Source organism: Sus scrofa, chromosome 2, assembly GCF_000003025.6.
Source record: "Sus scrofa isolate TJ Tabasco breed Duroc chromosome 2, Sscrofa11.1, whole genome shotgun sequence".
NCBI lineage: Eukaryota > Metazoa > Chordata > Mammalia > Artiodactyla > Suidae > Sus > Sus scrofa.
This window is the reverse complement of record NC_010444.4, coordinates 26,415,308-26,429,961: the sequence shown is the minus strand read 5'-3', so window position 1 is coordinate 26,429,961 and position 14,654 is coordinate 26,415,308. Positions and strand designations below refer to the sequence as shown.

The 14,654-nt window shown below is 46.7% G+C and overlaps 1 long non-coding RNA gene across 1 annotated transcript in view; it reads left to right on the top strand.

The window, feature by feature from the left end:
• The window catches only part of LOC106509379, a 91,432-nt gene that overhangs the window by 50,570 nt on the left and 26,208 nt on the right, over positions 1–14,654 (top strand). The window contains exons 3-4 of the long non-coding RNA XR_002341519.1: positions 4,125–4,255; positions 12,377–12,534. This is a non-coding gene — a long non-coding RNA (uncharacterized LOC106509379). The remainder of the gene's footprint in view (positions 1–4,124; positions 4,256–12,376; positions 12,535–14,654) is intronic.

Here is a 14,654-nt window from a genome sequence, read left to right as displayed (position 1 = left end):
TTTGGAGACCATAAGTTTTTCAGTAGGAAGCATGTGTTCTTCCCTACAGGCTCCTCCTCTCTCTCCAAGTCCCGATCTCCTTCCAAGGCTGTCACATGCCACCTTGTCCTGAATCTGTCTCTGACTCTCCTGCCTCACTCAGTCCTGTCTAGTGTCTACAGCCTTAGAGCTTCCAGAACTTTTTTCTTTTTTTCTTACATGGATACACCCGTGGCATATGGAAGTTCCCAGGCTAAGGGCTGAATCAGAGCTGCAGCTGCTGGCCTAAGCCTCAGCCACAGCAACACAGGATCTGAGCCACATCTGCGACTTGTGCTGCAGCTTGTGGCAACACCAGATCCTTAACCCACTGGGTGAGGCCAGGGAACTGAAACTGACAGCACTAATGGCCTGAACTTAGCCAGTACCCAGACTAGGACTTGAACCCATGTGCCGGGACTTGAACCCAACCTAAAGCCAGATTGGGACTTAACGCCACAGTTTTATTTATTTATTTATTTATTTATTTACTCGTCTTTTGCTTTTTTAGGGCTGCACCCACGGCATATGGAAGTTCCCTGGCTAGGGGTCAAATAGGAGCTGTTGCTGCCGGCCTATGCCAGAGCCACAGCAACGCCAGATCCAAGCCACGTCTGCAACCTACACCACAGCTCATGGCAACGCCAGATTCTTAACCCACTGAGCAAGGCCAGGGATTGAACCCTCAACCTCATGGTTCCTAGTCGGATTCGTTTCCACTGCGCCAAGACCGGAACTCCAAACCCATGGTTTTAAATTCAAATTACTCACCCTGTGTTTGGACTCACTAAGGTTCAGGTTCTTTATGCCTCCACGCAGAAGGAATTCAGCGAGAGACAAAGTGATAGGCAAGAAACAGATTTATTAGGATAGGAGGATTGTGAGAGATGCCAGCGGGCAGGCAAGGGAGCTCTCTGCCTGGAGAATCCGGTGGGCTACAGTTTTATCAACCAAGGGGAGTGGGGATTGCAAAGCCCCGCCTCTTCCTTTCTGGGAGTAGTAGCTCCTACTTAGTATCCAGTAAAGTGTATATTTAAAGCAGCTGAAGGGCGGTCCTCAAACTCTTATCCCTGGTCTGAATCTGAATGCAGGCCTCATCCCATCCCCCACCCAGTGACCTGAAGCAATTCTTACACCTCCACTTGTCAAGCAAGCCTGCCTCGTTCTGATGGTTTTTTTGAACTTCCAGTGGTCTCCAGACATCCCCTAGGTTTTCCTCTTTATCTATGATCCCCTATTGGGACTTCTGCATCCACCTGTGCCTACTCTATCCTATCAGAACCTGCATCCTCAGGAACATTATGTTGGGTTCTTAACCCACTGTGCCACAGTGGGAACTCCCAGAGCTCTTTATACCCACCTTGGTTCACGAATTTTTGGTGCAGTGCCTGTCACAGTGCTCCTTAAGTATTTGCTGGTGATGCTCTGGATTTTGGAAGCAGCTTCTTCAATGCCTATTTCTCTGAGATAGCCTCTAAAAAGTGCCCACGGCAACATGTTGGCATCCTATGGGCTCCAGCAAATGGGAAGTCAATAAGTCACCTTCTCCTCTGGAGAGCAGGGCAGCTAAACTTTTGAGACAAGAGAACAGATTGGCAACGTGCTCCATCCCTTTCTAGCTGTGTGACCTTGGGCAGGTGGCTTCTGTTCTCATTACCTCACTCTCTGTATCTGAACAGTGGGGATAATGATGAGTCCCATTATTCAGCATTGCTGTGAAGATGAAAGAAAATGATCTGGGTACAGCGTTTAGTCATATGTTTGGCACATAAGTTAGCTATTATTACTATTATTAATTAATAAAAATGTATTGAATTTCTAATAGGAGACAGGCCAGAGCTTTAGATTCCAGCCTCTGAACCTCACGTGCAGTTAACTTTTTTTGTGACTTGAAAATGTGTTTCGGGATTTCCCATCGTGGAGCAGCAGAAACGAATCTGACTAGGAACCATGAGGTTGCGGGTTCGATCCCTGGCCTTGCTCAGTGGGTTAAGGATCCGTCATTGCCATGAGCTGTGATGTAGTTTGCAGATGCAGCTCAGATCTGACGTGGCTGTGGCTCTGGCATAGGCCAGCAGCAACAGCTCCAATTCGACCCCTAGCCTGGGAACTTCCATATGCCGTGGGTGCAGCCCTAGAAAGACAAAAGACAAAAAAAAAAAAAAAAAAGGAAAAGAAAGAAAATGTGTTCGGGTCCTGCTTGTGACCCATTGTATGTTTTTTTTCCTGTGATTTTATTCATTCGTTCAATGGATATTCACCGTTCATCTATTAAGCATCTGCTGTCTATAAGCTCTAGCTCCCACAGTCATGCTATGGGAATGCGGAGTAAGGCCGGGAAAATATTTTGCAGTTTTGGCTGAACGATGGATTAGCCCTCTAGACTATTGATTTCTTCCCTAGAATTTATTTGCCCGCTCCCAGCCCTGCGGTCAGGGACAGGAGATCTTTGCTTTGCTGTAGGAGAATGCCGAGGGTGAAAATAATACTCCTGTTTCTGCAACAGAGGGCCTGTAAAGAGAGCTTTAGAGAGGAGTGTGTGGGTTCAGACAATGCTTTCTGGCTGGTAAGGAATGAAACCACAAGGATTAGGAGGTACACTGCCTCCTCCCGCTCCTTATTTTAAAAAAAGGAAGAAGCAAGGGACTTAACTCTTCAGGAACTGGGCTGAAGTTCCATATTTAAAACACAGTCTTTACTGTATAGTTTTCAGTAAACACATTCTTCTTCTTTCTCCTTCTCCTCTTCCTCCTCTTTTAATTCCTAGAGGTTCAGAATGTAGGAACCACTGGGTGGCTGATCTGGGTGGAGGAGCACTGGGTATATGAAACACTTTGTCTCACTATAGAGTAGGATTCTGTGACATAAACTCTCCTCCCTAAATTTTTTTGCCACGGTGTTATGCCCAATTATTCACTGATAAGCATCATATAAAACCCTGTGGCCGTGGTTCAACATGCAGACCATTTTGTCTGACAGAGGTTCAATGTCGATGACTTATCATTCTTTCTCTATCAAATCTTGGTGCTTTGGGGATTGAACAATCATCCTTTGGGCAAGATTGTTGATGGCATTCCCACTAAAAGCCAGTCATGGAGTTCCCATCATGGCTCATTGGTTAGCGAATCTGACTAGGAACCATGAGGTTGCGGGTTTGGTCCCTGCCCTTGCTCAGTAGGTTACGGATCCGGCGTTGCCATGAGCTGTGGTGTAGGTTGCAGACGCGGCTCAGATCGCGCATTGCTGTGGCTCTGGCGTAGGCCGGCGGCTGCAACTCCAATTGGACCCCTAGCCTGGGAACCCCCACATGCCATGGGAGCAGCCCTGGAAAAGGCAAAAAAGAACAAAAAAAAAAAAAAAAAAAAGCCAATCACGCCTTCCACTTATTACAACAACAGAAAATACTGCCCCCCATTTCCAGAAGCCCCACAGGGGGACTGCACCGAGTCCTATTGAGAACCACTAGATAATGGAGCTTACAGGCTGTCTTTGATGATGTAGAGCAGAGCAGGTGAATGTAGAGCTCTCCCACTAGACTGAAAATGCCACAAAACCTGTGCAGACCCATGTCAGGTTTTAGTCTCCGTTGTTTTTTGGTGCTAAGGACAGGGTTTGACCCTTAAGCGGACTGTCAGGATATATCTGCAGCAGGTTGGTGGAAAGACTACCTACTACAGCACTAATTTCTCATAACTTAGTCAAACTCAACTGCAGAGGTTTTGGTAAGGAAGGGTGATACTGAGATGTTTAGCAAAAGTACTTGCACACGTGCTGGCCGGAGTCTGGTGGCCCTCTTGCTGAAAGAGCCACCTTTAGTTGCTGGCTTCTGGGGCAGTCTAGGGGCTCCTGGGAATGTGAGTCAGGGAGGCAGGGGACAGTAGGGGACAGTGTCTCTTTGTCAAATAAATGTTAACAGCTAGCAAGGCAATATTAGAATACACTTTTGAATAGCATCAGGGTTGCTATTGTGTAGAATGCAGTACAAAGAACGTTTTTCAGGACACCCTGGTAGCTATTCATTCATTGACCAAATATTGTGAAATTTCTTTACAAAAGGTTCTTCTCTGGCTTCCAGCCTTTCACCACTTTTTTTTTTTTTTTTCCAGAAACCTTCTTCCCTTTGCTCAGGGAAGCCCATACTATTCAAGAAAAGAATGAGAAAGTGCACTGGGGTTCATCTTGCATTTCATGGATGGAGCTCATAGACAGATGCCTGGTTCTCCAGAAGTTGGCCAAGGTTTGTTACACTAACAATGCCTTCTAACTCCCTTTGCTCCTGCCCTCAAAGCCCTCGTCTTTCTCCAGATGAGCCTCCTAGACTTCTAGTCTCCAGACCTTGGCCGAGCCATTACCTTGTAGGAAGGAAGGGATAGTGATGGGCCCTTGGATTCTAGGAGATCGGGAGAGCTGGATTTTAGTCCCACCTCCTTCCTTACCAGATGGGTAATTGCAGGCAGAGAGACAAAGGCTTACACTGGCTCTGTCACTTAGCCTCCCTCAGTCTCATCAGGTATAACATAAGGGGTCTGCACTGGCTGCTCACCAGGGCTCTCCCTGCCCAGAGTCCTTGGGTCCCATCTCCTCTGACCAGCTCCGGGTATGCAGGTGGAAGGCTTGTCCCATGCTCACTGCTGTGGCAGCTGGTCACCTCTGCCCTCACCTGTGTGGCAGTGCCCTTGGGCCCTACCCCCAGGAGTCCTGGGCTTCATCCACTCTCCCTTGGCTTGGGCCACAGGGTCTTCTGAGTGATGGGGCCGCCAGCCCTAGACCTAAGCTCACAGAGTCTCCCACAGGGAACAACAGCCATGAGTCCTTCCTTCCTCCCCCATGTCCACCCCTGCACTCCTCTCCCTCCCTCTCTCCCTCCCTCACGCTATAGCTCTTTCTCCTTCTCCCATCTCCTTCCTTTCTTCAGACTCTCAGTCCTGCACCTCATCAGCTCATCCTCTAACTCCAAGGAAACCAAAATGCTAAGTCTTCCATCACTGTCAGACTACTGCTTTCTTACTCTGGGTCCTACTTAACCTCTCCTTGCCTTGTTTCCTCATTGGTAAATGTGATGTTCATTCCCACCTCATAGGGTGGTTGGGACAATTCAAAGAGATTACATATGTGAAATACGACAGCAGTGTCTGGCAAATGAGAGTTGCTCAATATTAGGATTTTTTTTTTCCCCTGCAGCAAATTGACTTGGCTCATTGAATACATATGGGTGTGATGAAGTCAATTATTAATCTGCCTTGAAAAGTTTGCATTATCTTTCCTTCGAGCACTTAAAATATATGAGCAACTTACTCTCGAAGCTTTCTTTTTCTGTTCAGCTGCCATGCTTATTCCTTCCTACAAACACACATGTGCTTCAGCCTGACTGAGCTCTTGGGAGCATCAAGAATCACTGGGTTTTCTCCTCCTTCCTTGTCTTTGCACTGGGCTGGCCTGTCCTCTCCCCAGTCTATTTTCTTTGTTTTTGGTGTTGGTGAGACAATTTGACCTCTTAATGGTAGGTGCTTCAGGAATTGACTCACATGCCACCTCCTCCAAGAAGACTTCCCTGACTGCTGCCACACCCCAGACAGAGTAAAGTGGGTTTTTTTTTTTTTGAGCTTTGTAGATATCATCATCTTATACCATGGTGATATCATTATTCCTGTTTACTTGTCTCTCTTTCTAAACTGGAGAATCCTTGCTATCAGGGACTATGCTTCATCCATCCTTTTGTCCTCAGCATCCAGACCAGTTTTGGGGTACATAAAATATGCTTAGTAAATGAATGAAGAAGATGGAAAAATTATCTTATAAGAACTCACTAGAAAAGTAGCAAAGTCATTGTACTAAAAATCATTCATTTTACCAAGAGGAAAGTGTCTCTGTTCCTATTTCTTTGCATATATATATTCCTACCTGGGCATGATTTTAACAAGTTTGATTTTTAGGAAGTCTATAGCTGTTAGGAAGAACAGGTTGGAAGGGGTGGGGAGGAAGCTGTTAGAGATAAGAATGTGAGAGCAGAAATTACACCTGACGCTCTGATGGTGATGGAAACAGAAACAGCAGAAAACGCACAACTGGGTGTTCCTCGATGCTCTTGTTTGGGGTGTGGGGAAACAGCTTTAAGTCACATGCGATGTTTACACAATTGAACAACTGGCATTCTAAAGGGATGCCCTGAGTTACCAAAAGGTTAAATGATGCTTTGCATACTCTGCTTGAGGAAACAAAACATTGAAACCTATTGGTTGGGTTTTTAATGGAATAAACAGCCTGGGACTCTTCAGTAAGATATACTAGGACATTTTAATATAGAAGCTGCATTGCTGGTCTGGAGGTAGTCCTGCAATCTCATAGCCACTTTTGGACATGGAGAGTGTCTTGCCAATAAATATAAAATGTCTTAGGGAATTCCCATCGCAGTGCAGCAGAAATGAATCTGACTAGTATCCATGAGGATCTGGGTTTGATTCCTGGTCCCCACTCAGCAGGTTAAGGATCAGCATTGCCGTGAGCAGTGAGGTAGGTCACAGACATGGCTTGGACCCCGAGTTGCTATAGCAGTGGCATAGACCGCCCCTGCAGCTCCGATTCGACCCCTAGCCTGGGAACTTCCATGTGCCGCAGAAAGCAGCCCTAAAAAATACTAATAATACTAATAAAAAAGATGTCCTAGGACATTGCTTTCAAATTCTTTGGAGCTCTGGGGCTTCCTTGGGATTCTCTCAAATGTTGATGCTGGGGTGGGGAAGGGTGAGAGCATCATTTCCTCCACTGACTGCCCTCAACCCCCTGTTTTCTGTGGCACAGGCTGGGTGTCAGTGTAGGATTCTGTTAGAAGAGTCCTCAACTAAGAAATGTGGTAAGGGTTTTTGTTTTTGTTTTTGTTTGTTTGTTTGTTTGTTTTTCTTTTAGGCCCTCACCCACAGCATATGGAGGGTCCCAGGCTCGGGGTCAAATCAGAGCTGTAGCTGACGGCTACACCACAGCCTCAGCAACACCAGATCTGAGCCATATCTGCCACCTACACTATAGCTCATGGCAACGCTGGATCCTTGACCCACTGAACGAGGCCGGGGATTGAACCTGCATCCTCATGGATGCTAGTCAGATTTGTTCCACTGAGCCACAATGGTAGCTCTTATAAGGACAATGGGTGTTGAGATATACCTTCTCCGTAGACAGTGATTAAGAGCATGGTCTGAGAGAGTTCAAGTCCCAGCTCCCGGGCTTAACCTCTCTCTTCCTCAGTTTACTCACTTGCCAAAGGGGGATAATTACATCCCTGTCTCATTGGGATGTTGTGAGAATTAAGTTAGTTTAACATGTGGCAGGTGCTTAGAAAACTGCTTAGCCTGTAAGAAATCTATCCCAGTGTTTTCCATCCTCTACTTAAACAGCCCCTTGATCAAGCATACCCTGCAAGGGAAGAAGCAAAGCGTTGAAAGCCAGTTCTATGTGAGTCTTGAAGAGTAAGTAGGTGTTTGCCAGGTAGTGAGGGGCAGGGCATTTCTGCCAGGAGAGCAAGGCAAAGAGAGTGAAAGATGGTATGTTCAGGCCCCTGTTCCGGACCTGACACGCAGGAGAGCCACTGGAAGTGGCAAATGTGTTCTCATTCAGTAGTGTCTCGGGGCAGTTGGCGTCAGGACGCAAGGGTGGGAGGGAGGTGACAGGGACCTGGAGGGGGGGTGGGACGTGGCCAGCACCGTGGCATGAACCCCCTCCCGCTCTACCTCGTCCGCCTTGATAAGGAACCAGACCCTTATTCCTGGTGACATCATTGGATCTGGGCTTTAGAAAGATAGTCTGGAAGTCCTGCGGAGCATACAGCAATTACCAGGAGAAGAGAAGGGGGAAGGCGATGGCTGTTTGAGAGAGAAACCTCATGGGGTGGGGTGTGATCACGGCGAGGCAGAGGGAGAGGTCGAAGATGATTCCAGCTTCCTGGTTTGGGCAACTGGGTGGATGTGATGCTGTTCATCAAGATAGGGAAGGCAGGAGGAGGAGCAGGTTTGGGTGGGGAAGGTGATGAGTTCATTTCTGGGACAGGTTGAAGTTGAACTGCCTAAGGGAAATGGAGGCAGAGAACCTCAGGAGCCAGTGGGATGGCTGAGTCTGGAGCGTGGAATGCGAGCGCTGGGCGAGCGATGCTCATTGGAAGTCACCCAACTTATAAAGGAGAGTTAAAAACTTTGGGAGTGGCTGGATTCCCTCAGAGAAGGAGTGGAAAGTGATGAAAATGGAATGTCGGGGAACACAGAGCCCGAGGTGGAGGGCGGGCTGAGGAAGCAAGAGAGACCAGAAGGGCTGCCAATGCACAAACAAAGTCCTTGCTTTGGCAGATGGGATGCAGAGCGGCCTTCAGAGAGACCCTTCCCAGGACTTGCCCGCCCTGGTAATTTATCTGAAAAACATGACTGCTCTCAAAGGGCAAGAAGGGATTTACGGTCTTGGAATCGGTGTGCTTTGGAGTTGGAAAGAATCTTAGAGATTTTATGGTCCAGTGGGTTTGTTTTTTTTTTTTTTTTTTGTCTTTAAAGCAGACAAGCTTTTTTTTTTTTTTTTTTTTTTTTTTTTTTCTTAAAAAAAAGAGAGGAACCTGTGCCAGCTCCCAATAGATGATAGGGTGATAAACACAGAGCTGCCGTCATTGAAGCTGGGGCTGGATAGCTTCTCTCAAATGTCTTGGAGCAGCCACGCACCCATTCATGCCACAAATATTTATTGGGCACCAAGTGTACGACAGACCCTGTGCTCAGCTCCAGATACACCTGTGGACAAGACAGTTTCTGCCCCTGGGGCCCACTGGTTCTCAATCTTGGCTGTACCTTAAAATCACCCTTGGGGAGCTTTGAAAAATTCCCAGTGCCCGGGCCATGCCCTGTACCCATGAAATCAGAATCCCTGGCAGTGGGACCAAGTATCAGTAGTTTTAAAAACTCTCCAGGACATTTCCATGCACAGCCACATTTGGGAACCAGCTGAGTTCAGACAATCCAGGGCACTCACATTGTAGCACTGAACCAATATGGCAGAACTTTGGGCCAGTACCCCCTGCCCCCAATTCATCTAGGTGGGGCCGGGAGTTACATTGGTCAGGGTGGACATGGAAGGAGCTTCTGTGTCCTGACTCTTCAGCCTCTGCTCTGCCTCTCAGGGTGGCCTGAGTCTGCTCCATGCTGTGTGGCCCTTCACCTGTTTGGTCACCTGGCTTTGATGTTCAGAAAAATCTGGTGAATGATCAGCATTGTTCTCTCCGTTCACCAGGCTGTCTTCTTTCTCTGTGAAAAACCAGTTGAATTCTTTCTTTAAATGGGGTATTCTTCTTTCAGAGGACACACAATGGGCTTCTTTCACCAGCAGTTCAGTCTCTAGTAACAGAGACAGCGGGGCCTGCCAGCAATCTCTTTGGGAAGCTGGCATGCACCCGGCTTCTGAACAGGAACCCTGCTCACCGACGCCTGGAGATGGGGGCCCCCGCATTGTGCGTGGGGGCTCCCTTCTGAGCCAGGAGCAAGTCTACCCCTGGTGGGGAAAGTGCAGTAGCCAGGATCCAAGGCTGACCTGGGGTCTCCTGGAGTTTCTCTCCATGGAGCACCCAAGCCCTTTTCTCTGTGTCGCTGACCAAAAGCCTGAGGCTGGAGACACCACCATTTACACAGGGAAAGGTAGCTGTGTGACTTTGGGTTAGTGGTATAACCTCTCTGAGCCTTAGTTTCAGGCTGAAACACTGGGGATATAGGATTATTGTGAAGATGAAATGACGTAATGGATGGAAAACGTAGGGCATGCTCACAGATGTGCCGAGTGCTAAGTTAAGGCGCTTTTGTGTATAACGTGATGGAACCCAGAGAACTAAACCAGCAAACAAGCTGTTGTAAATTGTTATCTTTCGTTTGTAAACGAGGATACAGAGGCCCACAGAAGTGAAGAAATGTGTCCCATGTCACACAGCCATTGAAGGAGCTGGACTTTGAACTTGGGTCTCGCACAGTGAGAGGTCAGTAGTGGGTTAGCCATTACTACATTACCAGATGTTGCTTAGACTTCAGATGGGAGGAGAGAAAGATTGCATGGGGAGTAGGGAAAACTTTTTTTCTTTCTTTCTTTTTTTCTTTTCTTTTTTGCCTTTTAGGGTCACCCTCGCGGCATATGGAAGTTCGCAGGCTAGAGGTTGAATCAGAACTATAGCTGCTGGCCTACACCACAGACACAGCAACTTGGGGTCCGAGCCACGTCTTCGACCCACACCACAGCTCAGGGCAACGCCAAATCCTTAACCCACTGAGCGAGGCCAGGGATGGGACCCACATTCTTATGGATACTAGTTGGGTTCATAACCCACTGAGCCACAACGGAAACTCCCAAGATTTTTCTTATTCTCTGGAGATTGTATTCAGAGGTATGATATTTCAGCTAGAAGCTTCAGAGTTTCATACTCAGAGCAGGGGAAAAGGAACCAATTTTTGCTGAGATCAACTATGGGCTAGGCACTGTGCGAAACCTCTTTGGACACATCTATGCATTATTTATTCCCCAGGAATAAGTCTGCAAGGATGGTGTGACAGATTTTTAATCCCTATTTTGGGGCCGAGGATTCGGAAGCCCAGAGAAGTTAAGCAGCATGCCCAGTGTCACAAATAAGTGTTGAAACTGAACTTTGAACCAAGGTCTGTCCTGCCTGAGAGGCATCTGCCCATTTGCTTTTGCTCGAGCCTTCCTGAATGTGGCCTGTGGACCCCAAGAAATGAAGTCTTGTGCAAGTTTTTAGTTTATCCTTTCACTTCCTTATGGATTTTGTCGCTATTTCCTAGGTCCTGCAACAATCAGAAAGGGCGGTTTCCTAGGCTGTTTCCTTAGCAGCCACATTGGGAGGAGAGTTGCACTGACACTGATATTAATAATAATAACACAATTAAGACTAACATTGTGTTCCAAGGGCTGCATATGTTCCGGACATTCTTACAAGAGCTCAGACCTTATCTCACTTATTCCTCATTTAACACCCCTACGTGGTTGACTTATTCCTCTCTGTGTTTTTGCACATGGGACACTGGCACAGATCAGTTCAGCAACTTACCTATGGTCACACAGCTAGTCACTGTGGAGCTGGGATTTGAACTGTGCAGTCAGACCCAGATACCACTTGGCTGAACTTGCTGGAAGCCCGTTTTGCTGTCTTTGTGCCTTGTGACCTGGCTTCTGATTGGCAGCTGTCACGAAAGTGTTTCATGGGGGGACAATCACTGGGAAATGATTCTCTTTTCACTTCATTTTGAGGAAACAGTTGATCCTGGAGTGTGGCGTTTCAGAGTGAATTTGAAAGGGCTCTCACTCTTTTCTCCATGTAGATTTCCATGGACTTGATCTTTGTTGAACTCGGCCCTGACCTGCTTACTCAGCTGGGCTCTTGTTCCTACCAAGCCCTTCCCTGCCCTCCTTTAATAAGGGGGGGGAGCTCCCTTTGCAGGAGGTGGGTCTCCTGTCCTTTCTTGCCTTGTTTCAGGCCACACCCTGCTCTGGAGGCTGCCTCTGTATCCTCAGACCGTAGATCCAAGAGGTAGACCCAAATCCTGTCTTGGGTGGCTTATGAACCCTGTGTGTCTCTGGCCCACCAAGGCTACCACCCCAGCTCTGGCCCTGGGGAAACTTGGCTGCTGAGGGTCAGAGTTCCAGCAAGGGGCTCGGGGCTGTGTCATACCTACAACTACATGTGTGGGGCTTATGTTTCAGGGAAGGGAGACTCTGGGTTTTTCTCTCATTCATATCCCGTCACTTTTAAGGAGGTCCAAATACAGTAGCATTCTTTCTGCCTTCAGTATTCTCTGCTTAAACAATGACAACAACAAAACTCTACCTTAATAATAGTATGAGCAGCTGTGATTTATTGAGCACATACTATATGCCAAATACTTTACAAAAAGGATCTCATTTTAATCCTCTCAACAGTTTTGAGGGGAAGGCCTTATTATCCTGAGTTTGTTTGTTTGTTTGTTTGTTTGTTTTTTAATGGTTGAACAGTTGAATGTGTAGAGATTGCTTTGCTCAAAGCACACAGTCAGAAGTGGCCAACCTAGGATCTGGGCCCAGGTCACCTTGACACTGAAGCTCCTAACCACTGTCCATGCAACCTCCCACTTCTCTCCTTAGTCATCTTTCCCTTTGTCCCGAAGCCCAAAGTCTTCACCCTGGGTGAAACCTTGGACAACTCGAGGGATCAGGGAACAATTCTAATGGCTATTTCCACCCTTTCCATGCTGTGCGCCTGTGCCTTCTTAAATCTGGGGCTGGGGGGAGGTCTTGTGCAGTTTGTCTGGGGGCAGAGTGTCCGCAGAGTGTCACTGACTCATTGTCTCTCCCTGCTTGACAGGAGCAGCTCCTCCGTGTGAGTGTGCGTGTACACGCGCGTGTTCCGCCCCTGCCTGCTCCTCCTGACAGATAGCTGGGCCTGGGCCTGAGTTTGATTCATTTCTACTGAAAAAACAACTCCAACCTGAAGATAAGCATTCGCTCAAGCAAGATTGCAGGGTGAGATAATGCCAGGTTTGCAATGAGTTCATTTTAACTGGTGACTTATTCCACCCAAGTGTTCTTGTGTGTGAGAAACTGAGTTCAGATCCGGGAGCGGGGCAGCGGGGGAGGGGGGAGGCAGGGGTTGTGCAAGGGAGTCTGGAAAAGCAGCTCAGTCCTCCAGGAGAGCCCAGGGCTTCCTACTGCAAATGCCCAGGAGCCCAGACCCTTGGGAGGAAGCAGAGGTCAGGGGGCCACTGCTGGGGGCAGCCTCTGAGAGCCATCCATTCTGTGGTGGGCATTTTCTGTGGTTGAGGCATCTAGCTTCCTTTCTTAGGTTTGTTTCTGCGTTCTGAGTCTTAATTCCCCGATGTGGGAACTAGATGTCTACTTTATCAGCCTCCCTCTCCCCACCCCACACACCTTGCAACTAAATGGGTTGTTGTGACTTGGGCTCCTTCCATGAGACACCCCCAAAGTAGACTTTGATCTTGAATGCATTGTATGAGGAAGGTGGCACAGCAAGGGAGGTCTGGTGGAGTCAGCATGTGGCACATTCAGGTGGTGATGGCAGAGGCATCTCCACTGAGGCGGGCCTGTGGAGGCCCTGGAATGGTATTTTTGTTGTTCTGGGTGGCAGAGCTTCTGTGTCTGCCCCTCTAACCATCCAAAATTTGTCATCTACTCAATGTCCTTTACATTTGCCAAGATTTGCTTAATGGCCTGGGATCTATCTTAGTATATGTTCTGTGAATGCTTCAATGTGCATTCTTCTGTTGCTGGATGCAGTGGACTCTAAATGTTGATTAGATTCCACTGGTGATGGTGGTGTTGAGTTCATCAATATTGTTGATATTCTGTCTTATTGCTCTATTTTTCATTGAGAGAGGGGTGCTGATGTCTCCAACTGTAATTGTGGATTTGTCTAGTTCTCCTTTCAAGTCTTATTGGTAATTTGCTTCACCCGTTTTGCAGCTCTCTTGATTGGTACATGCACTTTCGGGATTGCTATGTCTTTTTTGTGGATTGACACTTTAAATCATTGTGTAATATCCTTTCCTGCCTCTGGTAGTTTTCTTTGTTGAAATTTACTTTATCAGATTTTAATATAGCCACCTGCTTTCCTTTGATGAAAGTTTGCATGACATATCCTCTCCTATCTTTTTTTAAACTTTCAACCTACCTATAGAACTGCATTTGAAATGATACAGCATATAGTTGAGTCATTTTTTTTTTTTCTTGGTTTTTAGGGCCATACCTGCAGCATATGGAAGTTCCCAGGTTAGGGGTCTAATCTGAGCTACGGCTGCTGGTCTACACCACAGCTACAGCAATGCAGGATCCAAGCCACATCTGCAACCTACACCATAGTTCACAGCAACACCAGATCCTTAACTCACTGAATAAGGCCAGGGATTGAACCCGTATCCTCATGGATACTAGTCAGATTTGTTTCCACTGAGCCATGATGGGAAATCCTGAGCCCTGTTTTTATTTTTTTAATTTTTAAATTTATTTTTAGTATTTATAGAATAGATTTCATTTTATTGAATCATAACTTCCATATATGCATTTCCCAGATTACACCAGAAAAAAAAGTTCTGAACTTAAAATCCTATTCAGAAGCTTGAAAGGCATTAAGCCACCATGACGATGTCTTCTGTGAGTTGATTTTCCATCTTTCCAGATGAACTCAAACCTAACTCCTTCTTGACAGGGAAGGAAGGAATAAGGTTTTTATAAAGAAATGACTAGAATTCACTAGAGTATACCTATACCAATGTCTTTAACAGGACATGCCAAGACGTGTAGCATTGTGACACAACTTGCACAAACCCCACACAAGTTCAGCCGAACCATGTTTTTAAATCCACTCTGATGATCTCTCTTGTTTAATCTCCATATTTTGACATTTACATTTAGTGTAGTTATTGGTATCATAGTCCTTAAGTATACCAATTTATTTCCTCTTTTCTGTTTGTTTTGTGTCTGTTTTATTTTATCTACCTCCCTATGGGTTATATGAATATATTTTTTTTAATTGCATTTTGACTTACCTGTCATGTTTTTGACTGTGTCTCTTTGATAGGTCTTTTGGTGATTGCTCTAGATATTACCTTGTATATACATAACTTATC